At 46.1% G+C, this 25,694-nt stretch overlaps 1 protein-coding gene across 3 annotated transcripts in view; it reads left to right on the top strand.

The window, feature by feature from the left end:
* The first annotated feature begins 7,722 nt into the window (after positions 1-7,722).
* ADNP (activity dependent neuroprotector homeobox) overlaps positions 7,723-25,694 on the top strand; it is a 45,693-nt gene continuing 27,721 nt past the window's right edge. Inside the window, exons 1-2 of one of the 3 annotated variants that reach the window (XM_075350600.1) lie at positions 7,723-7,947; positions 11,925-12,048. The gene's annotated coding sequence lies outside the window, so the exon portion shown is untranslated. Of the gene's footprint in view, positions 7,948-7,984; positions 8,193-11,722; positions 11,854-11,924; positions 12,049-25,694 lie in introns of those variants that run through there. The other 2 variants (XM_075350599.1, XM_075350601.1) reach the window with 2 other exon arrangements.

Here is a 25,694-nt window from a genome sequence, read left to right on the forward strand (position 1 = left end):
TTCAAAGTGCTCAAAATCGCAATCAATAAGTTTATTAACCCTTTAGGTGCTTCACAGAATTAAAGCAATTTGGAAGGAAAATATTGTACTTTTTCCTCACAAACAAAATATTGTCTTAGCCTCAAATTTTGGATTTTTATAAGGGTAGCAGGAGAAAATGTACCATGCAGTTTGTTGTGCAATGTCCACTGAGTACAGAAATACTCCATGTGGAGGAAAACTACTGTTTGGGTGCTCAGAAGGGAAGGAGCACCATTTGAAGTTTAGAGTGCAAAATTGGCTGAAATAGATAGTGGCGACATGTCGGTTTTGGAGAGCCCCTAATGTGCCGAAACAGTGAAACCCCCCTCCACAAGTGACCCCATGTGGAAAACTACACCCCTCAAGGAATGTATCTAGATGTTTGGTGAGCACCTTGAATCTACAGGTGCTTCACAGATTGTTTTAGCTTTGCAAATGAAAAAATACATTTTTCCCACAAAATACGGTATTACTTTTACCCCCAAGTTTTTAAATTTCATAACGGTAACGGGAAAATGGGAGATACAATCTGTTGTACAATTTCCCCTGCATACACCGGTAACCCATAAGTGGTGGAAAACTACTTTTTGGGTGCACAGCAGGGTACAGAAGGGAAAGAGAGCTATTTAAATTTTGGAGTGCCATTTTGGCTGGAATAGATTGCAGTTGCCATGTCACTTTTGAAGAGCCCCTGACATTCCAAAACCCCCGCAAGTGACCCAATTTTGGAAACTACAAATCACAAGCAATTTATTTAAAGGTGTAGTGAGCAGTTTTCACCCTCAGGCGATTCACATAATTCTATAATAACATTGGGCTTAGTAAATGAAAAATTCTCAGTTTTTACTATATAATATTGGTTTGGCCCCAAGTTTTTAATTTTAAAATTGGTAATTGGAAAAAATGTGTTCCACAATTTCTCCTAAAGTTCACCAATAGCTTAGAAGGGAAGGAACACTATATTGCAGTGCAAATTTGGCTGAAATGGTTTGAAGGTGCCATATCACATTGGCAGAGCATCAGAGGTACTAGAAAATCAAACCCCGCCCCATAAACAACCCCAATTTAAAGACTACACCTCTCAATGATGAATTCATCTAGGGGTGCAGTGACCATGGTGACACCACATGTGCCTCATAGAATTTTAAACTGGTGAACAAGAATAATCAAAATGTTACCACTAAAAGGTTATTTTAGCCCCATGTTTTTAATTTTTAGAATTTGATTGCATCCATACAGTTGTGTTAGACTCTTGAATACTCTATTGGCTGCTTCTCGACGAGCTTCTTTCAATTGCTTGATGTTCATTCACGTGTCATTCTTGAACCTTCCGTTTGAGGATGACCCACAGTGGCTCATTAGGCTTTAGGTCTGAAGACACGCTTGGCCAGTCCAGCGCTTTTCCTCTCAGTTTCTTTAGCAAGGCAGTGGTCATATTGGAGGTTTGTTTTGAGTTGTTATCATGTTGGAATACTGCCCTGCGGCCCAGTTTCCAAAAGGTTGGGATCATGCTCTGCTTCAGTATGTCAGACTACATGTTGGCATTCATGGTTTCTTCCATGAACTGTAGCTCCCCACAGTTGGAAGCACTCATGCAGCCCCAAACCATGACACTCCCACCACTATGCATATGTCTATTTTGAACAACCTCTCGATATTGTAGCGCTGGCTTCCTTAGTATGCCGCCGATGCTCTGCAGTGTCCTAGCGCCATGTCCCTGCTCCCTCATCTTTCTTGCATGGCCATCCTTCTGCTGCGCAGTCTCTCGAACTCCTGCGTGGCCATCCTCATGATGCATGGTCTTCAGCTTGCCAAGGTGGCCACCCACCTGTCGCGTAATTCTCTATGTCCCTTCATTGCCGCCCACGTGTGGTGTGGTCCCCGGCCTATCGCTGGAAGGCAGCAGGTATTTAAGGCTCCTTCCCCCCTGATGAGAGGGGTCAGAGTAATGCATTAGGTTTTTAATGATCCTAACTGTGTGTTGGTCCTGTCTGTCTGCTCTGGTCTTCTAGCCTCTAGTCCTGCTTGCAACCAGTTCTGCTCTGCTGTGTCTGTCCCATCTGTTTCCCTGGACCTGTCCTGTCTGCTCGCTGGTACCAGAAACTATTCTGCACCAGAAACCGTACAAGCTTGTATCCTGCACCTGTGTCCGTACCTGCCTGTATCCTGGATCTGTGTCTGTGCCTGCCTGCACCTATCATCCTGTCTGTCTCAGTCATCCCAGCTGCACCTGTGTCCGATGATCTCTGCCTGATGTCTCTTGCCTGGTGACCTGAGGCTGATAACCTGTGCCAAAGTTCTGTACCTGCCTGTACCCATCCTGCCTGTTTCCCATCCAGACTGTGCTTCCTGATTCTGTCCTGTTTGTCCTGCTTGTGCCCTGTCCATTGCTTGACCCCGGTTCTGCTGTCCCTCTGCTTCGCTCAGCTGCCACAGTCTCGGTTACTGCCCTAGGAGTGGTACCTGACATTCCGCCTTGTGGTGGGAGCCTAGTTAAGCCCCTCCCACTAATGGGTAAGCCTGGGTTCCCCTGTGGTCCAGTGGGTCCACTCCCACTTGCCTTCACCTGAGGTATTACAGATATGATGCTCAGCACGTGAACTCAACTTCTTTGGTCGACCTTGGCGAGGCCTTTTTTGAGTGGAATCTGTCTTTTTAAACCCCTGTATGGTCTTGGCCACAGTGCTGCAGCTCAGTGTCAGGGTGTTGGCAATCTTCTTATAGCCTAGGCCATCTTTATATACAACAACAATTTTTTTCAGATCCGCAGAGAATTCTTTGCCATGAGGTGCCATGTTGAACTTCAAGTGACCAGTATGAGAGAGTGTGTGAGTGAGAATACCAAATGCAACACACCTGCTCCCCATTCACACCTGAGACCTTGTAACACTAATTAGTCACATGACACCAAGGAGAGAAAATAGCTATTTAGGCCCAATTTGGCTATTTTTGCTCAGGTGTGTACTCACTTTTGTTACCAGCAGTTTAGACATTAATGGGTGTGTGTTGAGTTATTTAGAAGACACCTCAAATTTACATTGCTATACAAGCTATACACTGACTACTATACATTGTATCAAAGTGTCAGATCTTCAGTGTTGCCCCATGAAAAGATATAAAAAAATTAAGAAAAATGTGAGTGAGAGGTGAACTAACTTTTGTGATATACTATATGATTAAGAAAATCTTTGTTGGTGATCTTAGCTGTCTACGAGATTCTTGGATGTCTCCTCCAGCATCACAACTCAAAGGCAACAGGTTTTCTTTTGTCTGCTTTCATGAGTGTCCATTTCTCAGAGCCAAGTGTTGCAATTGGGAAAACAATTGACATGATCCTACTTTGTTTGACGGTGATTGAGACAGCCTTGCTCTTTTATATTTGGTCCATGCTCACCAGGACTTCATGTCCCAGTGCTAATCGATGCTGGATCTCTGCTATCATACCACCATAGTGATTAATGTGGGACACAAGAAAAATGAAGATGTCGACCACTTCTAATTCTTCAATGTTAATCTTTATATGAGTTTCCTCTTTGGTGGGAGACATGATTTTGGTTTTCTTGTTGCTCAGTTAAAGTCCCATCTTCTTGCTTTCTTTTTTCAACTTCAGGATCAACTTCTTCAAGTCATTCTCACTTTCGGTCAGCAGGATTATATCATCTGCATATCTTGGATTGTTGATGGTTCTTCCAACTATTTTCACCCCAATAATCGAGTCATCTAAAGGCTGCTTTACACACAACAATATCGTTAGCGATGTGACACGCCCAGATCGTTGTTACGATTTGCCGAGATCGTTTTGTAGCGGTCACACGTACACATCTCACAAACGACGCTACATCGTTCAGCGATATATTGTTTGACCAAGGCGATCGTGTGGATGTTGTTCGTTGTTGGCAGGGTGTCAAACGTAGCAATATGTCTGCTGCGTTCCAAACGACGAACAATATTTTGAAACTGAAAGACGTGTCAACGATCAACGATTTTCACCCTATTTGCGATCGTTCGGAGTTGCACATAGGTGCCACACGCAACGAAGTCGCTAACGATGACGGAAGTGCGTTACGAAAACCGTGACCCCGATGACATATCGTCAAATAAATCAAGCGTGTAAAGCAGCCTTAAGTCCATCTTCCTCATGATTATGTCTGCATAAAGGTTGAAAAGAAGAGAGGACACAACCGTGTCTTGTGCTCTTTTGATCTTGAACCATTCTGTATCTCTATACCTGGCTCTCACTGTAGCTTCTGGATCATTGTAGAGTGATCTTGTTAACCCAACCGGGTGTGCCGGCACTACTATCTCTCTCAGTGCTTCTCAAAGCTTATAATGCTTAACACAGTCAAAAGCCTTGGTATAATCATTGAGGCAAAGCTAGAGCTTCTTCTGGTACTCTGCCGTCTTTTCTATGATCCACCTAAGGTTTGTGATGTGATCACTTGTCCGCTGCCCTTTGGTGTTAAGAATTTCTCTGTCAAGGATGTTGGCCAAGCACTTCTACATGAATTTTAGGAACTCCTTCATGCCATGGAGGATGAAGCGGATTGTTCTATAGTTGGCACAGTCCCTGGTATTGCCTTTTTTCATCAGTAGGATGAAAATTGATATTTTCAAGCCCTTTGGCCATGTGCAGTTCCTCCAGATCTTGTGACTTACTATGTCTCGTTTGAACAGTGATACCATCAAGGTACCACGTGCTTTGTTATTTGGAAACTGCTTCAGTGCCCAATCCACTTCAAGTTCCAATAGTTGTGGTTCCCCTTACTCCCATGCGCCTCATGATGGTCAGCAAGGGCCTATAGTTCTTCTGTGTGTTCTTTACCTCACTGCTGGTCAGTAATTTAATTCCCATCATGGTCTCAATGATTGTCTGTTGTTAAAAAAAAAAAAATGCTTCTTCACTTATTTCAACATATCAAATAATACCCTCATTTGGCTCTTGTTGTAGACCTTTCCTCTTTGGAAGTTGGCATTCAGTCACCTCGCCTCACTCAATCTACCCTTAGTCTTGACCTCTCTCCTTTTACTAGTGATCTGGAGGGTGGTTGCATTTAACTGATTCCTACCATGTTTTGGCTTTTTGTATGGCATATGCACTGCTCATATGAGGGTCATACGAGGGGCTGCTGATAAGTCTTTGGCTTTGCGATTTTTTCTGTTTCTATGGTAATGAATGTTACATCACATGAAAGCCTTATATCTTCAATATATGTTTTCAAAATTTTGTGTTTGTTGCTTATGGCAATAGTTTTCTACGCACGCGGGAAAACAAAATGACGGAGTCTTATGCGATATTCACAGCAACTGAGAGCAGAGGAGTGATAAAATTCTTGTTTCTGCAAGGAACGTCAGCGAAGGATATTCATGGTGATATGTCGCAGACATTGGGGGATCAATGCCCATCATATTCCACAGTTAAGAACTGGGTTGCCAAATTTAAAATGAGCCACTTCAGCACCAATGATGAGGAACATCCTGGACGACCGAGAGTGGTTGTTGTTCCGGAGATCGTCGATGCTGTGCACAACCTCATACTGGAGAATCGACGAACTTCAGCTAAAGCAATAGCAGACATCATGGGGATTTCCCATGAACGTGTTTGTGTCATTATCCATGAACATTTGGACATGAGAAAGCTATCTGCAAAGTGGGTCCCCAAATGTATGACAACAGATCAGCGAAACATGCCAGTGAAAACTTCCCGCTCCATTTGTCAGCATTTCCGAACTGATAAGAACTTCCTGGATCGACGGGTCACTATGGATGAGACCTGGATTTATTTGTATGTCCATGAAAACAAGGAGCAGTCAAAAGAGTGGATGTACAGTGGTTCTCCTCATCCAAAGAAGTTCAGGGTGCAAAAATCAGCCACTAAGGTGATGGCGTCTGTGTTATGGGATAAGAAGGACGTGCTGCTAGTGGACTACCTTCAAAAGGGTTCCATCATCAATGCAAGGTATTACATTGAACTTTCGGACCAATTGAAGGCAGCCAAAAGCCACGGCAAGCTGTCCAAAGGAATCTTGTTCCTGCAAGACAACTCCTCCACTCACACTACACAAGCAACCACGGCAAAACTGGAGGAGCTGGGCTTCCAGCTGATTGATCACACACCTTATTCACCAGATCTAGCTTCCTCTATCCTCTTCCTTATCATCTGATTCCAAACCTGAAGAAATACCTCAAGGGTACCAAATTTCACACCATTTCTGATGCCATGCTGCTATGGATGACTGGTTTGAGGCACAACCGAAATCCTTCTTTTAGCTAGGCTTACAGAAGTGTGTTGACATCAGTGGAGAGTATGTGGAATAAATGTAAAGTTTCATCATCCTATCTCGTTTCTTTCTGGGTAAAGCCAAAGACTTTTCAGCAGCCCCTCGGATAGTGCACACATGAATAGTACCATACACTGCTCATAGCAAGTGTCATACACTGCCTAAATAAAAGATTCCTGACAGTACCCATAGGGATAGACAATAGTATTACCAAGGAATGATTGCATACAGTGTGACTAGGCCCCGTAATCCTCATTGCCACTCCTCACTCCTAGCGAGCCATACAAAGCTAATTGAACTAGTGCCAAACAGTAGCCATAGATATGATGCCAGTGGTCATGTACATAACGCCACTCAGTGTCCAAATTAATTATTACATATACACTGCTCAAATTAAGTCTTATAAAGCACCCATTACCGCTCCTTCATCTCAGCGGTCTTATAAAGGGTCCCAAGTATGAAGCCCATTCATTACCACACATGGGACGTTCACATTCCTCATGGAAACTTTTCATTGAAGTTCGTAGTAATTTATAATGTTAAATTAATGTGAGAGAAGCTGAATGAACAGAATCTCTTAGTTCGGGTGAGATGTGATCAGCGCTGGTAGAGGATGACCCCGGTTGCACAATAATAGTCAATGGCTCATTATATGACCTTGTACTAATTACAAGCCCACCATGCAACCAACAAGTTTGGTGGCCAGCGTCTGCCTATCAATAATGGCTGCTACCCTAGGACCAGCGCCACTCATGTCCGGTATTACAGCTGACCTGATGGGACAGTGACTCGGCTATTTCTGGTGGAGAGCAGCTACATTATTCTCATCATGGTTTTTGGGCAAAGCTAGGAGAAGACATAATGTCATGAACAAACAGTTTCTCAGAAGACATAGTGGTGGCCAACACAACATGGGTGGTGTATAGACTGAAGGAAGTCCAAGCTTGTAAGATTTAGGATCTGACATATTTGACCTTGCAGATCTCCAGTTGCCCAATAGCTTCTTGCTCATAACCAGGATGATGTCTGCACTCTTAAATCCTAAGAAGAGCTGCAGCAGCTAACCAAACGACGTCATAGAACCAATGGTTCTCCAAGCCTAACTTTGTCATATTGGGTCTCTAGGCCTATCCATTGGCCAAAATGTATCTGGTTGAAAGAAACCCAACTATATGAGTGGTGGTGGTGGTGGATATGGACTTTCAGTGGCCCCTGGCCAATATGGGGGCCCCTTGGCAGCCCAGGAGAAGGAGTCAGGGCCCCAGGCAGTCCTGCTGCTGACCATTGTGTGAGCTGCATGCGGCACAGAGCAGGAAGTGGGGGCCCTGAGCCTGCCATCCCCGCCCTGACCGCATGGCCGCAGCACTGAGCAACCAGCACCATGTGACCAACTCCAACATGTAGCCCCGGCCGCGGAAGGATATGCTACAGAGAAGAGGGAAAAAACACAGCACACACTGTACATCCCCGCCGTGATTTCACACCGTCTCCTCGTATCCTTCCGTCAGAGTGAGGCGCCCCCTACTGGAGGCTGTGTGCAGCTGCCGGCTCCGTGCTCCCGCTCTCGGCTCCAGGACAAAGAGCTCCGCGCACTCCTCAGCGGCACAGACGGTGCCACCTCCCCGGGAACTCCCGTCAGGCCGGAAAGGTTTGTTTTTTCCCGGGCTCTCCTCGCCCTCCGCCCGGACAATGAGTCCCCCCACATGCTAATGAGCCGCTGACGCCACATCCGATCTTTCTCGGACGCCATTTTGGCCAGGGCAGGATCGGAGCCGCGGTGTATTGTCTGGAGGAGGACCCCGGCCGCCGGCTCCCGCCTCATCCTCATCATCCGCTCCCGCCGGGCCTGCCGCCCCCTCCCTGCCGGCCGGTGAGGGGAGCCCGACAGCTGAGGTACGTGAGGGCCCGGGAGGAGGGGAGCGGCGCCGCGGGAGCCCCGGAACCGGCGTGTACGGAGCCCGCGTCCTGGGAGGCATACACGGGTACACACACACATATACACAGAGGTATATATACTTGTGCAGAGTGCGCGCGTATATATGGGGCCTCACATGGCAGGAATATACAGTGTGTATGTACAGAGAGCCCGCATATACATGGGGCCTCACATACAGGGGAATATATCTATACAGTGGGTACATGTCACCTCCAGTAAGAGAAGCGCATCATGTGCGGTGGGAGGTATCAGCCTGGTCCCCTCATGTCACATCTGGGCACATCACATCCCTCCTGTATATGGGACACTACATCGCATCCCTCCTCTGTATATGGGACACTACACCGCATCCCTCCTGTATATGGGACACTACATCGCATCCCTCCTCTGTATAAGGGACACTACATCGCATCCCTCCTCTGTATAAGGGACACTACATCGCATCCCTCCTCTGTATAGGGGACACTACATCGCATCCCTCCTCTGTATAGGGGACACTACATCGCATCCCTCCTGTATATGGGACACTACATCGCATCCCTCCTCTGTATAAGGGACACTACATCGCATCCCTCCTCTGTATAAGGGACACTACATCGCATCCCTCCTCTGTATAGGGGACACTACACCGCATCCCTCCTCTGTATGGGGGGACACTACATCGCATCCCTCCTCTGTATAGGGGACACTACATCGCATCCCTCCTCTGTATATGGGACACTACACCGCATCCCTCCTGTATATGGGACACTACATCGCATCCCTCCTCTGTATAAGGGACACTACATCGCATCCCTCCTCTGTATAAGGGACACTACATCGCATCCCTCCTCTGTATAGGGGACACTACATCGCATCCCTCCTCTGTATAGGGGACACTACATCGCATCCCTCCTCTGTATAGGGGACACTACATCGCATCCCTCCTCTGTATATGGGACACTACACCGCATCCCTCCTCTGTATATGGGACACTACATCGCATCCCTCCTGTATATGGGACACTACATCGCATCCCTCCTGTATATGGGACACTACATCGCATCCCTCCTCTGTATAAGGGACACTACATCGCATCCCTCCTCTGTATAAGGGACACTACATCGCATCCCTCCTCTGTATAGGGGACACTACATCGCATCCCTCCTCTGTATAGGGGACACTACACCGCATCCCTCCTCTGTATAGGGGACACTACACCGCATCCCTCCTCTGTATAGGGGACACTACACCGCATCCCTCCTCTGTATAGGGGACACTACACCGCATCCCTCCTCTGTATAGGGGACACTACACCGCATCCCTCCTCTGTATAGGGGACACTACACCGCATCCCTCCTCTGTATAGGGGACACTACATCGCATCCCTCCTCTGTATAGGGGACACTACATCGCATCCCTCCTCTGTATAGTGGACACTACATCGCATCCCTCCTCTGTATAGGGGACACTACATCGCATCCCTCCTCTGTATAGGGGACACTACATCGCATCCCTCCTCTGTATAGGGGACACTACATCGCATCCCTCCTCTGTATAGGGGACACTACACCGCATCCCTCCTCTGTATAGGGGACACTACACCGCATCCCTCCTCTGTATAGGGGACACTACACCGCATCCCTCCTCTGTATAGGGGACACTACACCGCATCCCTCCTCTGTATAGGGGACACTACACCGCATCCCTCCTCTGTATAGGGCACACTACACCGCATCCCTCCTCTGTATAGGGCACACTACACCGCATCCCTCCTCTGTATAGGGGACACTACACCGCATCCCTCCTCTGTATAGGGGACACTACACCGCATCCCTCCTCTGTATAGGGGACACTACACCGCATCCCTCCTCTGTATAGGGGACACTACACCGCATCCCTCCTCTGTATAGGGGACACTACACCGCATCCCTCCTCTGTATAGGGGACACTACACCGCATCCCTCCTCTGTATAGGGGGACACTACACCGCATCCCTCCTCTGTATGGGGGGACACTACACCGCATCCCTCCTCTGTAGGGGGGGACAATACACCGCATCCCTCCTCTGTAGGAGGGGACACTACACCGCATCCCTCCTCTGTAGGGGGGGGGCACTACACCGCATCCCTCCTCTGTAGGGGGGGACACTACACCGCATCCCTCCTCTGTAGGGGGGGGACACTACACCGCATCCCTCCTCTGTGGGGGGGGGGGACACTACACCGCATCCCTCCTCTGTGGGGGGGGGACACTACACCGCATCCCTCCTCTGTGGGGGGGGGCACTACATCCCACCCTTCCTCTGTAGGGGGGGGGGGGGCACTACATCCCACCCTTCCTGTGTAGGGGGGGGGCACTACATCCCACCCCTCCTGTGTAGGGGGGGCACTACATCCCACCCCTCCTCTGTAGGGGGGGGGCACTACATCCCACCCCTCCTCTGTAGGGGGGGGCACTACATCCCACCCCTCCTCTGTAGGGGGGGGGCACTACATCCCACCCCTCCTCTGTAGGGGGGGGGCACTACATCCCACCCCTCCTCTGTAGGGGGGGAAGCACTACATCCCACCCCTCCTCTGTAGGGGGGGAAGCACTACATCCCACCCCTCCTCTGTAGGGGGGGAAGCACTACATCCCACCCCTCCTCTGTAGGGGGGGAAGCACTACATCCCACCCCTCCTCTGTAGGGGGGGAAGCACTACATCCCACCCCTCCTCTGTAGGGGGGGAAGCACTACATCCCACCCCTCCTCTGTAGGGGGGGAAGCACTACATCCCACCCCTCCTCTGTAGGGGGGGAAGCACTACATCCCACCCCTCCTCTGTAGGGGGGGAAGCACTACATCCCACCCCTCCTCTGTAGGGGGGGAAGCACTACATCCCACCCCTCCTCTGTAGGGGGGGAAGCACTACATCCCACCCCTCCTCTGTAGGGGGGGAAGCACTACATCCCACCCCTCCTCTGTAGGGGGGGAAGCACTACATCCCACCCCTCCTCTGTAGGGGGGGAAGCACTACATCCCACCCCTCCTCTGTAGGGGGGGGGGGGGCACTACAACCCACCCTTCCTCTGTAGGGGGGGCACTACATCCCACCCCTCCGGTCTGTGCTCCTGTATGCTGTGTACATCCAGGCCAGCCGGGTGATGGGACTTGGTGGCTGTCATCATGTCACATTGTTGTCATGTAAATTGTCGCACACGTGTGATTCGTAACTGGCGCTGAACTAGTTGCACTTAGAAGCAATGCGTCTGCGGCCCGGTAAGGGGTTGAGGCGGGACGGGAAGGGGTTAATATTGGGGGCGGGCCCAGTTGGCTGGAAAAAGGCGCGCTCGGTGCGGGGCCCGTGTCACCTCAGCGCTCGGTGCGGGGCCCCGTGTCCGCTCTCCCCGCCGCCCGGCATTGTGTCTCCCGCTCTTACAGTCGGATAGGGAAAATATCGGGCAGTCTGCGCCTTCCCCGGCATGCACCGCAGCAGAGGCGCGCATGGCCTGTAGGGGGCGCGTTCTTCTGTGTGAGGCTCCGGAGTGTGGGGGAGGGGAGGCTGAAGCAGGAACTGCAGCACAGCGCCTCCTACAAGGCAGCAGAGACTGCGGAGAGGAGGAGTCCGCGGCCTCCCCGGTGTGCGGGCCTCCCCGGTGTGTGCAGGCCTCCCCTCCCTCGTGCTCCGCCGCCGGCCTGTCACTGACCCTCTGTGCTTCTCTTCCAGGAGGCCTCGCTGGGTGCATGGATGTGACCTGCCCCCCCTTGTGCTGTGTGAAGACCCCCTACATCTGTGGCGCTGGCTCCAGTCTCACTTTACCTTCTTGATCTAATTGTGTGAGAAGCAAAAGGTTTGTTGTGGTTCCTTGCATCCAACTACACTGTCATGTAATTGCAGCACCATATACCGTAGTGCAGTGAATCTGCCACAACTGCCCCTGACCTCGGGGTATCGGGGGCTGAGACTTGTCGTTCTCGGCTTTTCCATCAGTGGTAGTTTGGCAGCATTTCCCCCTCGCAGAGGCTGGATTGTGGGGGCTTCAAGGTGTGTGGTGGGCTACTGGTCTCCGTACTGCTCTGGATGTTGGGTGTCATGGTCATCAGTGTCTGATGTGTCGGCCTTGAGGTCTCGGATGTGTCCTAATATCCTCACGCTGTGTATGGAGCAGGGCTATTCCCATTTATTAGTCAGGTCCACTCTTAGCTGATGTCTGATATTTCCCAGTGATCTGACGGATGTTCAGTTTTGACATTTTGATAAAACCACCAATATATATTTTTCCCCTTTTTCAGTAAGTGCTTTCATTAGGTTTGTAGCACAAAAGGCTCATGAAGAATACACTGTTGCTATAATATATTGGGGCCTGAGATTGATCAGTTAACAACTTCTATTTAGGATTAATATTTCTAAACTTTAATGAATTCTTGTGAAAGTAAATATGTAAATCCCACTCTACCGGCCCCGCTCAGTGCTTGTCAGACAAATGATTGTGCAGAACAAACCACCTATAGAAGCACAGCCCCTTGTGTCCACTACACCATATGCACCAATGTTGCTTGATCCACCCCACCAGCGAGATTGTAGATGTGATGACAAAAATGTTTTTGTCAAATATGGCAGATTTGGAGGCTTACGACAGATGTGAGAAAGACCAAGTCCTGAAAATGAACACGTCTGTCCTTTGTTTAGGTCAGCACTGGCCTATTTCAGGGCCCGGTAGTCCCAGGCTCTAAAGGCCCCTATAAGAGCTTGTGTGAATTGATTCGCAAGATCCGGACTCTTCTCAAAATCAGTGATCTGTGGCCGCTAGATGGGAGCCCTGAGAATCGCCTCCTACCTGACGACTTCCGCGTCTCCTTTTGATCAGCCAGTTTTGTGCAGCCTCAACCTTTCGGCATGATGCATACATTGTCACTCCAGACTGGCTACTCAAAAGAGGAGCCACGGATTGCGGGAGGTAAGAGGTGCATCTCAAGGCTCCTATCCTATGGCTGCAGATCACTGTCAAGCCACTCGATTTGCCCCAACCCCAGTCCCAATACATGTTAGCGGCTGGTTGTGTGGTCTCTGAAGGCTCCTCCTTATAGAGGACCACTTGGCCACGTGTTCTCTGAGAGCACCGCCGGCAGACTTCTTTGGCGGCTCGTAATCCCTGGGGACAACAAAAGGACCGGCCATTGAAAATCTTACTGGCTGGATCCTTCTGTCTCCTGACATGAGTCGGGGGACCCCATATTTATTACTGTCGGGCTTGGCTGACTTCCATCTAATATGTATGGAGGCCTGTAGATATAAGCTTTACATTTCTTGAGTTGCCTACTTTTTCTAACATCTGTATTTTAAGGTTAAGGATCCAGATTGATAACTCCCATGAATCTGATCACAGCTGTGAGTAAAGGGTCAAAAACCTCTGAGATTCACCAAATTATTCCTGGTGAGAATGAAGTGAATTTGGCAGGAATGCTTCATTAATAAGACCACATCTTTGTAAATTTATTCCTTTAAAGAGAACCAATCACCAGAATTTTCGTATAGAAGCTACAGCAAGTGCTATACTGGCACGATCAGGCTGATTCTATACATACCTGTAGTGGTCAGATCAGATGTTTAGATTTTGAAATCCAAGAAAGTGACGTTTAGAAAATGAGCAGCTTCTTGAGTGACAGCTGCACTGGAGCAGATCATATATTTATAGTTATCCCCTCCCCCTGTTAGAATTAGTATTATACAAACGACTCACTGTGTCTGTGGAAGGACCTGTGGTGAGGTCATACCCATGTGACCTGGAAACCAGCTTTGGTGGCTGAGGCCCCGCCCCTTCTGGTCACATGGGTATGACCTCACAGGTCCTTCCACAGACAAAGTGAATCGTTTGTATAATACCTATGCTCATTTTACAAACTTCACTTTCTTGGATTTGAAAACCTATACATCTGAGCTGACCACTACAGGTATGTGGAGAATCAGCATGATAGTGCCGGTATAGCACTGGCTTTAGGTTATACACGAAAATCCTGCTGATTGGTTCCCTTTAAATTCTCCTCCTGACTTCCACCCCCCATGATGGCGTAACAGCAAAAATACATGTCATCACGACAACCAGTCGCTGCCAATCATTTTTTTTTTTTTTTACTCCAACACTTATTGAAGCAATCTTTTTTTTTTTTTTTTTTCTTTTGAGCTTTTCATTTTTTCTTTAATTACCGTATTTTTCAGTTTATAAAACACCAGATTTAGTTGAAAAAAATAAGTAAAAGTAATAAAAAAAAAGGGGGTCCATCTTATACAGGGCTGTGGAGTCGGAGCTCATTTTGGTAGTCGGAGTCGGTATAAAATGCACCGACTCGGACTCCTAAAATATATAATAAATTGGAGACAGTAGTTCAATGCAGAATGTGCTGAATATTTTACTAAATATTTAGTATAATGCTTATATTTAAGGGAAAAATGTATTGTAGTACAATGTGAACATTAGACATTTAATTATCTTTATGATACAATAATCAAGATATTTAGAACATAAAATATATTTATTAGAATACAACTTTAGAACACAAAAAACTAAAATTGTAAAGATGTAATATATATATATATATATATATATATATATATATATCTCACAAGATATATATGTAATCTATTGTATATTACATAGTGTATTACATATTTACAATTTATTACAGTTTGTATTCCAAGAAATATATTTTATGTTCTATCCAAATATATCTTGATTATTGTCATAAAAATTATTAAATGTCTGATCTTCACATACACATGTTCATGCACTAAAATAAATTTTTCACCTGACTAGAAGCAATATATGTAGGAGTCGGGAGTCGGTGCAAGAGAAATTGAGGAGTCTTGAGTCGAAGGTTTGGTTTACCGACTCCACAGCCCTGATCTTATAATCCAGTGGTGTCTTACCGGGTGCGGGCGGCAGCGGTGGTGGAGCGGGGTCACAGGAGGCAGGGGTGGTGGGGAAATAGGGTGATGCTGCCGGCGCCAAGCTGTTCTGGGGCTGCAGGTGCAGATGAAGCTCTTGGCTCAAGATTTCATCTGCGCAAGCGCCGCTTCCAGCCCATTGATCTTCCAGCAACGGACTTAAGGAAAATGGCGCCTGGAGGTGGTGTGTGCGCAGAAGAGATCTTGAGCAGAGAGCTCCATCTGGCAACACGCAGACTCCGGCCGCCGACATTTTCTGGATGGCGCCTGCAGCCCCAGCACAGAAAAGCGCCCACAGCGCAGTTCCAGAACAGCGCCTGCAGCCCCAGCACAGAAAAGCGCCCACAGCGCAGTGCCAGCACAGCGCCTGTAGCCCCAGCACAGAAAAGCGTCCACAGTGCAGTTCCAGAACAGCGCCTGCAGCCCCAGCACAGAAAAGAGCGCCCACAGCGCAGTTCCAGAATAGCGCCTGCAGCCCCAGCACAGAAAAGCGCCCACAGCGCAGTTCCAGAACAGCGCCTGCAGCCCCAGCACAGAAAAGCGCCCACAGCGCAGTTCCAGAACAGCGCCTGCAGCCCCAGCACAGAAAAGCACCCACAGCGCAGTTCCAGAACAGCGCCTGCAGCCCCAGCACAGAAAAGCGCCCACAGTGCAGTTCCAGCACAGCGCCTGCAGCCCCAGCACAGAAAAGCGTCCGCAGTTCCAGCACAGCGCCCATAGCATTGCTCATGCGACCCCCTCTCCATCATCCCTGGTGAGCAACATTCGGATTATAAGACGCACCTCTCATTGTCCTCCCAAAGTTTTGGATGGAAAAGTGTCTTACAGTATGATCCAAAAAATACAGTATTTATTTTTATAAAAGCGATAACTTTATCTTTCTGTCAATATAGTTGTTGGAGTTGGTTTTTACGGAGGACAAGTTATAGCTTTGGCTTACTGTTTGTTTTTCTATATAATGTACTGAAAAATGTGGGAAAAAAATTGCAAGTGGGGTCAAATGGTGAAAAATATGCTATACCACCTTTGTTGTTTTTTTTGTTGGGGGGGAGGGTTTATTTAGCTTTTTTATTTTTATTTTTTTGTTCAATTGTATGGTAAAAAAAAATGAACTGGAAACCTGATTCTTCAGGTCATTATTATTACAGCATTACCAAATGTAAATATACAATTTTTTTGTATAATTTAAGTAGTGAAAAAGTTTTAAACATTAATAAAAATGTGTTGACATTTTTCAAGAGTGATATTTTCAGTTTTCCCATTAATACAGGTGTAAATGCTTGTTTTTGAGTGGTGAGCTAATGTTTTCATTTATACAATTTTTTTGTCTCCCATTAGCTGTTTTGATCACTTTTTTTTTCTGTGGAGTTTTTGGGGTGATATACATTGCCTTTTGGTCTCATCTGATCAGACTATATTCTCCCAGTATTTCACAGTAGTCTCTAAATCTTGTTGAGCAAATCTTAAACGTGTTTGGACATGATTTTTGTTCAACCATGGAGTTTTGCGTGGTGAGCATACATACAGGCCAAGGAAGATGAGTTCATTACTTTATTGTTTTTTTTAAACAATTGTTTCCAGATTCCAGTTTTTTCTGTAGCTCTCCTTCAGGTGGTTCTTGGCTCTTGGACAACTCTTCTGATAGTTTTCACGCCTGTCTGAAATCTTGTATAGAGCACGTGGTCAAGGCTTGGTTTATGGTGAAATGATCTTTCCCCTTCTGGATTGTCTCCAACCGTGCTCACTGGAACCTTCAGTAGTTTAGAAATTCTTCTGTAACCAATGCCATCAGTATGTTTTGCAGCAATAAGGTTGCGAAGGTCTTGAAGGCTCACTGTTTTGGCCCATCATGAGACGTTTCTTGTGTGACGCCTTAGTAATGAAACACTTTTTATAGGCCATCAGTAGAACCAGCTGATATTTTTCCAGCACCCATGACAGCACCCTTACATCGTGGTGCTGTCATGAGTTCAGAAAAAACACATTACCGGTAAGTAATTATTTTTCACTAAGTGACAGGATTTCTTTCTAATTACTGATCAATAAGCTGGTGTCACGACTTTCCATGGCTTTTTGAATCTCTTCATTTGTTCAATACTTTTTTCCGTGTCATTTCTCATTATTACACATAACTTAACAACATCTATGGTTTGATTTCTTTGCGTGTTTGGGTTGGATTTGTTGTTACTGACATCTGGGGAGAAATTCAGGTCAATAGAAAGGTTAGAAATCCTATCTGCTTAGAAAATTGGAGACGCTGACTACGAATACATAATCAACAGGAAGTTAGAGCTGCGGCTGGTCTCTCACTTCGTATTACTTATACGTCAGAAGGCAGGGAGAGGGAAGCCAGTGGTGATTGGGCACAGGGGCTCGCATGATGCAGTAATCTCATGTGAGTCCTGGGAACGTGAGCATCAGCACCGCTGGAACGGCACCAGCAGCGGAGGGGAGTATAGACTTTTTAATTTTAATGGGGTAAAACATGAGGAATAAGGGATCGTCCTAGAAGTTTATAACCCCTTTTAACCACTTCACGACCAATGACGTACTGTTTCGTCATTGCTCATGTCGTGGTAATCACTGCTGGCTGCTGCGGTGATCTGGTGGTAATCCCTGCATATTTCTGCTAATTTGAACAGTAGACATGTGGGGCTAATAGGGGTGGATCAACCAACGCCTACTTGCCACTTAGATTGCGGTGTCAAAATGTGATAGCACAATTTAAATGGCCGCAGCGGAGATCGCACTGTTCCCTGCCGCCATTGGAGGCCCTGTGACAGGATCACGTGAGCCGATAGTTGCCATGGTAGCGACAGGTCAACTGATGACCAATGTCGCTATCATGACATATTTCCTGTGAGACGCGACAGAAATGCACAGGCGATCAGACTGCTGATACATAGTCTCCTAAGGGGATTAGTAAAATGTAAAAAAAAAGTTCTCATCGCCAGATTGAAAATAAAAGTAAAAAAAATATATATACACATATTTGGTATCGCTGCGGTCAGAAATGCCTGATCTATCAAAATAAAAAAATCAACTAATCTGATCAGTACACGGCGTGGCGAGAAAAAAAATTCCAAACACCAAAAGTTTTTTTTTTTTTTTTTTTGGTCGCCGTAAATGTTTTTAAAATGTAACAGGCGATCAAAATGTAGCATCTGCACAAAAATTGTATCATTAACCCCTTCACGACCGGCCGATTTTTCGCTTTCCGTTTTTTTTTTTCGCCATTCTTTTTCTGAGAGACGTAACTTTTTTATTTTTCAGTCAATATGGTCATGTGAGGGCTCATTTTTTGCGGAACGAGCTGTACTTTTAAATAAAACCATCAGTTTTCCCATATAGTGTACTAGAAAATGGCAAAAAAATTCCAAATGCTGAAAAATTGCAAAAAAAGTGCGATAGCACTATGGTTTTTGAGATATTTTATTCACTGTGTTCACTATATGGTAAAACTGATGTGTGGGTGTGATGCCTCAGGTCAGTGCGAGTTCGTAGACACCAAACATGTATAGGTTTAGTTTTATATAAGGGGTTAAAAAAAAATCGGAAGTTTGTCCGAAAAAAGTGGCGCACGTTTTACGCCATATTCCGTGACCCGTAGCGTTCTCATTTTTCGGGATCTTAGGCTCAATGACGGCTTATTTTTTGCGTCTCGAGCTGACGTTTTTAACGGTACCATTTTTGCGCAGATGCTACGTTTTGATCGCCTCTTATTGCATTTTGCGCAAAAGTTGTGGCGACAAAAAAACGTCGTTTTGGCGTTTGGAATTTTTTTGCCGCTACGCCGTTTACTGATCAGATTAATTGATTTTATATTTTGATAGATTGGGCGTTTCTGAACGCGGCGATACCAAATGTGTGTATATTTTTTATTTTTTTAACCCTTTAATTTTCAATGGGGCGAATGGGGGGTGATTTGAACTTTTAGGTTTTTTTGTTTTTTTTTAATTTTTTAAAACTTATTTTTTAACTTTTTTTTTTTATTTTACTAGTCCCCCTAGGGGGCTATTGCGATCAGCATTCCGATCGCTCTGCAGTATCTGCTGATCACAGCTGCAAGGCTGTAAACAGCAGATACGCTCTCTTTTGCTGTGCCCCGGGCACAGCGAAAGTGAAACTAAGTCAGGTGTAGTACAGGAGTCATCACATGACCCTGTGCTACCATGACAACTATCGGGAGTCACGTGATCGCGTCACGTGACTTCCGGTTTCGGCGGTAAGTAAAAACTTTACCGCGATCGCGCTTATAATGGCGCTGTCATGTATTGACAGCGCCATATAAGGGGTTAATTGGCACGAGCAGATAACGATTCTGCTCGTGCCTAGCAGGCACACATCTCAGCTGTGAAAATCAGCTGAGATGTGTGCCGATCGCGGCATGCTGCCGCCGGAGGACCGCGGGCAGTAAGATTATGTCATTTAGGACGTAATTTTACGGCCCGCGGTCGTTAAGGGGTTAAAAACGTCAGCTTGAGACCCAAAAAATAAGCCATCACTGAGTCTCAAATCCCAAAAAAATGAACGCTACGAAGGGAGCGCCTCATTGAATTTGGTGCATCTAACACCTGTCACATACCTCCATCAGAAATGTCTGGCCAGGTGTCCAGCTTACCAATCTGGCATTTATGCCACAAGTGAGAAGTTAATGATGAAATGGTCAGTCATGGCTTTGCCACATCCCGTCCTGCCCCGGCTCTCCCCTCAACTGGCTGGGACTACTGCAAAAATTGCATAATGTTTGGGTTACGTTTTGAATTATAATTTATTTTTTTTTTGCTACATTTCAAGGAGTTTTACATAATCCTGGTGGAAACGTTTTGATGAATTAAGGCCAGAAGTTTATCTGGTTTATTCTCCTGCACAGTTGAGCAAAAACACGAGGCGCGTGAATTATGAGGATCCTAACTACAAATATGGAAATCAGAATAAATCCCTGGATCAATGACTGACCTCTACCGGAGCACTGTATTTGGCTTTCTCTTAGTCTCATAGGAAGTTAATATAGCAAAGCCACGTTTTGTAGATCTTAGTGGTCGCACCTCCACTGATCTAAGTTATCACTGGAATAACCATTTCTCCATTACTATGATTACATTTAAATGATCCCCAGCACGCGTTTCACGTATAAATTATGTTTCTTCCTCAAGGGGTTAACCTATTCCCCTCACCGCAGGTCCTTAAATACCATACATGCAGCGATCATATGATCGCAATCCACCAATCAAATCTGAGCTCAATACCAGGTAAGAGGATTATACAAAAGTTCTAGTTCAGGGGGGGAAAGTCACATTACCGTAGATCAATTCTCTGTAGAGAATTGAGCATATTGGATTTCACCAGACTTTATCCTTTTGATCCTTCTAGAGATAAGCCAGTGGCAGAACCTTATGGCTGGGGCCACACGGGCACTACTGCGATCCACTTGCATGACACTCGGCTCGTGCTGGCAGTACAGCAGAGCCGAGTCTCATGCTTGTGTCCTTGCAACTGAGGTCCGTTCGTGCGAGCAGACCTCAGCTGTGGGGGGCGGGCCGGCACTCAGGAGGGGAGGGAGGGATTTCTCTCCCTCTCTACTGCGTAGTCGGCTATTGCCATTCTCGCACTGCACTAGCAGTACACCGGTGTACCGCGAGTGCAGTGCGATTTTTCTCTCGCCCCATTCACTTGAATGGGTGCGAGAGAAAGAGACTCAGCTTACAATCGCAGCATGCAGCGATTGTTTTCTCAGTCCGATTAGGGCTGAGAAAATAATCGCCCATGTGTGCTGACACACAGGCTAGAATTGGTCCGAGGGGAATGCGATGTTTTATCGCACTCCACTCGCACGCACTGTTTTTCTCGCCGTGTGGCTTAGCCCTATTTCCTTTACCGCACAGCCATGCACCCTCAGCCAAGCTGAGCATGCCTATGTATGAGGTGTAAAGTTTTGAGGGACACACATTTTGGTTTTCACATAGTTTACTTCACTATTTTCAGATCTTGTATGGTTAAAGTACAATTATTAAGTTTCATAAGTTTTTACACTTTTATTCATCAATACATGAAGTTTATATAAAGACTGAGTATTTCCAGTGCTGACCCTTGTGATCTTATCAAGACTTCACCCCTGGCAGCTGCATATCCACTTTTTGGCCAAATCCTGACTGATAAGCTCCAAGCACTGATTAGACAAGAATGGGTTATCATAATTTAGAGGATTGACCACAGGTTCTCAGTGGATATCTGATCTGGGGAATTTCCTGGCCCTAAACCCAAAATCTTAATTTGTTTAGAGCCACTTGTCACATTTTTGTGACATGGTCTCCATCATACTGGAATAAGCATTGCTAATCTCCAGATTTCTTCTTGATGGTGAGAAGTTTCTCTTTGAGGTTTTTGATTTTCTCTGATGAAGCCGATTTTAGAAGAATGATTGTCGGGCAAGAAAAGGTGAGCGCTATTGAGAGTCCTGTGTCTGCTAATAGTACAGGATCCTGAGATTATTCATGCGTGGTGGCTTCTCATCCACGGAGGGGGCTAACTCAGTTTCATCTAAGAACATGGCCATGCATGAAGAATGGGGTCTAAAAAGCCTCCAAGGGTAACTTCTCTCGACCATCCAGGAGTAATTTGGTGACTAAGGCTATGTGCCCACGGGGACATTGTCCTGCGGATATATCCGCAAGACATTCCGCAGGTGCTCCCAGAAATCCACAACAGAACGTTCTCTGTTTCAATGCTGCGGATATACAGCGGAATGTCGTGCGGATATGGTGCGGGCATTCTGCATTGAGGATACAGTACCATGGCTTCAGCACTGCATCCTCAATGCAGAACAAGTGCTGCAGTGATCGGGGTGCTCATACTTGCCTCCATCATGCAGCACCTCGCTTTCCGGCGGCCGGGTCACTGTCAGGCAGCGTCTGGTTCACTGTGCTGGAGGTGGGCGGGCCTGAACTAGCTCCGGCTGTCACATGACCGGAGCTCGTGCAGGCCCCGCCCACCTCTTCCTTTTTGTACCTGGCTGGATCTACCGCGCTGCTGCCGCTACACCGGACGGAGAAAGTGACTCGGGTCTCTATAAAGGCAGGTAAGTATATCTGACCCTGCGGACAAATCCGCAACAATAATTGACATGCTGCAGATTTTTCTGCACGAAAATCAGCACGATTTCCGCTGCGGAAAAATCCGCAGCGTGGGCACAGCTTTTCCCAAATGCCATAGAAATGGCTGGGGAGTAGCTGTGCTGCAGATTTCTGGAAAATCCGCGGCTTTTCCGCGGCGTGGGCACATAGCCTTACAGTGTTGTTCCAGCATGATGTAAACCAAGTCTCAATGCAAAAGCATCACAATTTTGGGTCCACGGCCAGTAAACATCCCAGATCTAAATCCCCAAAAAGCAGACTAACAAAAACAAAGAAATTGTGGTGAACTCAAAGCACTGATGAGACAAGAATCTCAGGACTTGGTCCAGACACTGATATCCAGGTGAAGAGCAGAAGTCTTGAAAAGTAAGGGACAACGCTAGAAATACCAAGACTTAACATAAATTTGATGTATCTGCCAGACAATTAAAATTTATGAAATGCTAATAATTGCACTTCGGTAACCATAGAAACGTCTGGCTAAAAAAGAGGCAAACTTTGAATACCAAGTTTTGGCTCAAAACTTTTGTCCACGGCTGTATATAGGTTGCGTATTGCCGAGGGCAGTGGTATGGAGGCCTTCTCTATGCACCAGTGCAAATTGCACACAAACATTTCTTTGAATGGCACATACTGGATACTGTCCACACCTTGGTCAAAAGGATTTACAGGGGATTTCCACCTTTAGTTACAAGGCAGGAAGTACTTTCATGTGGTAGTGTACGCTGGAGTCTTCACTGATATCCAGAACAAAGCAGCTTCGGTCATGTAATCGCAGGCAAACACCCTCAATGTCTGGAGGTTGCTTCAATCTACGTCTCTTCTTCAGTTTAGAGAATAAAGCATTTTTGAACATGGATACATATTTGTGTGTTCTTAAAAACTCGGTTTAGTGAAGTTTTTCTTCCCTTTGTTAGAGCTCTTCCTGTTTTATAGCGCCTACTATCACCGATATAGCAGAATATGAGTTAGCACTGAAAATGTTAAGACTCTCATCTCTAGTCGTGTGTATGCCACGGCTTGTCTAGATCATCATTTACACCAGTTTCTGTCTTAAATAATTAGACAATACTATACATGGACTACTTTTGCAAAAAACAAAATTGTAAGAATGGCAGAGACAGCTAATTGCCAAATGTGATGTGTGCCATAATTTAGGACCTTGCTAAATAACTGGCTTGCAACCCTTAATAAATTCCCCCCTAGTTCAGATGCCATTGTTCTTAGACTAGCAAGACTGATTAGTGTCCAGAGATGCCCGTGTGATGCTGCGTATGTAAGTGGTCCTGATTTATGACCGAGCAGATTTGCCGTGACTGTCCATGCAGAAAGCCCCTTTGCAGATCAGAGATCGGGCAGCGCTTCCTGACATCTACCGCTTTTGTCTGTATGCCGATTACATTTGTGAGGGTGTTGCTAGGTTTGTACTCGTTTTGTGGAGCATCTGTTTTCTTTTGCCGATCTGACATGTTGGCTCATGATTTGTTAATCCAGTGTAATGCTTTGCTGGTAATGTTGCAGCCGGGTGTTTTAAGGGTGTCATGTCTACATTAGAGGTTACCCTATCCTATTAAGAGTTTTCCGTTTTTAGTAAACTCTGGTCTTCCCGATGTAATGGAGATTTTTCTTTAAACCTGTAGTGGCCAGGTCAAACTTTTCAAATGTGACGTGTCACTTTATATGACAATAATTCTGGAATGCTGCAACATATCCCAGTGATTTTGATTGTGGTGGTGGGTTTTTTTTTTTTTTTGCTTTTTTTTTTTTTAAATGATACATTATCCTTTTATGCTTATGGTAAATTTAGGTTGATACATTTCTGATATTTTTTCTAAATACTTACAAAGAAAATGTCATTTAGCAATTTTAAAACTTTAATTATCCCTTTTAATCCATATAGCTACACCACACAAATTAAAGGGGTTGTCCACTACTTGGACAGCCCCTTCTCATCCCCCCATGTTCTCCAGAGAGCCTCAGTCCCACCTTCTCTGTCCCGGCCTTCAGACGGTTAAGTAACAGGAAGTGAGATCTTCCGCACACTTCCTGTTACTTACATGTCCGAAGACGGGCAGAAAGAATCTGTTGGTGACTGGGCGCGAGGCTCGTGTGTCATAACAATGTCACCTAAGCCCCAGGAACACAAGTGCCGACACCACTGGAACTGCGCCAGTAGAGGAGCGGGAGCATGGGCTTTTAACTTTATGGGGTTGAACATGGCAAATGAAAAGAGGCTATCCAAGCAGTGGGCAACCCCTTTAATATTTTTTTAGCTCAAGTCTGCTTTATATTTGTACCGTTTGGAAAATGTTTTTATGTTGTTGGGTTTAAAATTATAGAAGTAAAAATTTTTTTTTTCCCATGATAATTGATAAAACTTACCTTTTTCTGGACCTGTTCAGTTAGGTGACCTTGGGGGACCTATATATTGATGAAAAAAAACTAAAGTGATGTCATTTCAAGACAGCGCCCCCCAACATATTCAGAACTGTTGTCATGTGGTTTATTAAACCTTCAGCGGTCTTTCTGGAATTAATGCAAAGTGGCATGACCAGAAAGAAAAGTTATTTTTACCACCTAAATGTTGCTAACTTCCGAACAGGTTATTATATCTGGTAGACTCTAAAGCTGTTGTTTGGCTATGAATTGCCATGGCAGCCATCAGGGCCACACAATCAGGATGACTGGGATAAAACGGGAGACCCCACACTGCTAACCATCTAGGTGCCATTGTCACTGCAGCATCTAAGGGGGTTAAAATGGCCATGGTTGGTGTCAACACTGATGCAGCAGGGTGTGGGCTACAGTGTACAGCTGATGGCTGCATTTTCACCCGTAAGGGGGGGGGGAATGCTGCTCAGTAAAAAGATGTATTGGTGGTCTCAAGAGGTTAAAGAAAAAAACCAAAACCCACCCTGTCCCTTACTTGCCCTCCCTGGGTCCTTCACAGAGTCTCAAGTGCTGCCGACAGTAAGACACTGATGCCAATAGCTGAGCTCAGCAGCTGGGTCCGGCTTGACAGCATGAGCTGTTCAGTGTTATCTCACTGGTTGCAGCACTGACGTGACATCAGGGACGGTGGCGGAGACTCAGCATTGAACCCTGTGAGGGAAAGTAAACTTAGATTTTGTTTTTTGTTGTTTTTTTTTTACCTTAGCCCACCTTATATGAATGACATAAAGGGAATCACAGGCTTGCGCCTCTGTATTTATATGACTGTCTATTCATCTGAATAGCTGCCTCATTATACTATATAAACTACTTACAAATTTTTTGGATAATTGACTTCCCGGTGAAATTTATGTAAAACCAAAAGTTCACGCTACAGTGATATTTTATCATGAAAGTAGGGTATGTAAGTAGAAGAGTGCAATGGTGATTTTTCTCATCGCAAACAGTGTACAGAAACAAAAGCAAACAG

The sequence above is a fragment of the Anomaloglossus baeobatrachus genome, chromosome 5 (genome assembly GCF_048569485.1).
Source record: "Anomaloglossus baeobatrachus isolate aAnoBae1 chromosome 5, aAnoBae1.hap1, whole genome shotgun sequence".
NCBI classification, from domain to species: Eukaryota; Metazoa; Chordata; class Amphibia; order Anura; family Aromobatidae; genus Anomaloglossus; species Anomaloglossus baeobatrachus.